Below are 596 nucleotides of genomic sequence, written 5' to 3' on the forward strand. Positions count from 1 at the left end.
CCCAATTGGCTAAGAGTCATCTCTGGGTTTTCCTGACATCAGAAAGATAGCAAAGGAATACCAAGGTTGTCATTCAGTTATCATTCATTGTCAACATATCATCAGACATGCATACATATTTTGATAGCATCATGTACTCTGCTTCTTTTCCATATACCCCAATTTGTAACATGTTTGGGCCTGCCTACACCACTATGCATCTGTCTCCGCTGCCTTTTCACAGAGATCATTAAAGCTCTTATTGAGTGTTTGATTTGTCAAGTTAATGTTGCTAAATCTGGATACTCTAAAAATATGGAATACTTCACAAATTTGCGTGCCATCCTTGCACAGGAGCCATGCTAATCTTCTCTGAATCATTCCAATTTAAGTATATGTGCTGCCAAAGCAAGCACAAAGAAGAAATTTTTTGGGGAAGGAGCTAGGCAATGGGGTTAAATGACTTGTCCAGGGTCACACAGCTAGTAAGTGTCAAATGTCTAAGGCCAGATTTGAACTCAGGTCCTTTTGAGCCCAGGGCTGGTGCTGTATCTACTGCACCACCTAGCTGCCCTTCTCTGCTGCCTTTTGTGTGAGCCTCAATTTCTATTATTAGG

At 41.3% G+C, this 596-nt stretch overlaps 1 non-coding gene across 1 annotated transcript; it reads right to left on the reverse strand.

Annotated features, from left to right (window-relative positions):
• Positions 1-288: 288 nt before the first annotated feature.
• Positions 289-395, reverse strand: LOC144455250 (U6 spliceosomal RNA). The gene has a single exon (XR_013483969.1). It is a non-coding gene; the product is annotated as a U6 spliceosomal RNA (small nuclear RNA).
• Between the last annotated feature and the right edge of the window lie 201 nt (positions 396-596).

The sequence above is a fragment of the Phascolarctos cinereus genome, unplaced genomic scaffold (assembly GCF_003287225.1).
Source record: "Phascolarctos cinereus isolate Bilbo 61053 unplaced genomic scaffold, phaCin_HiC Scaffold_1;HRSCAF=81, whole genome shotgun sequence".
Taxonomy (NCBI): domain Eukaryota; kingdom Metazoa; phylum Chordata; class Mammalia; order Diprotodontia; family Phascolarctidae; genus Phascolarctos; species Phascolarctos cinereus.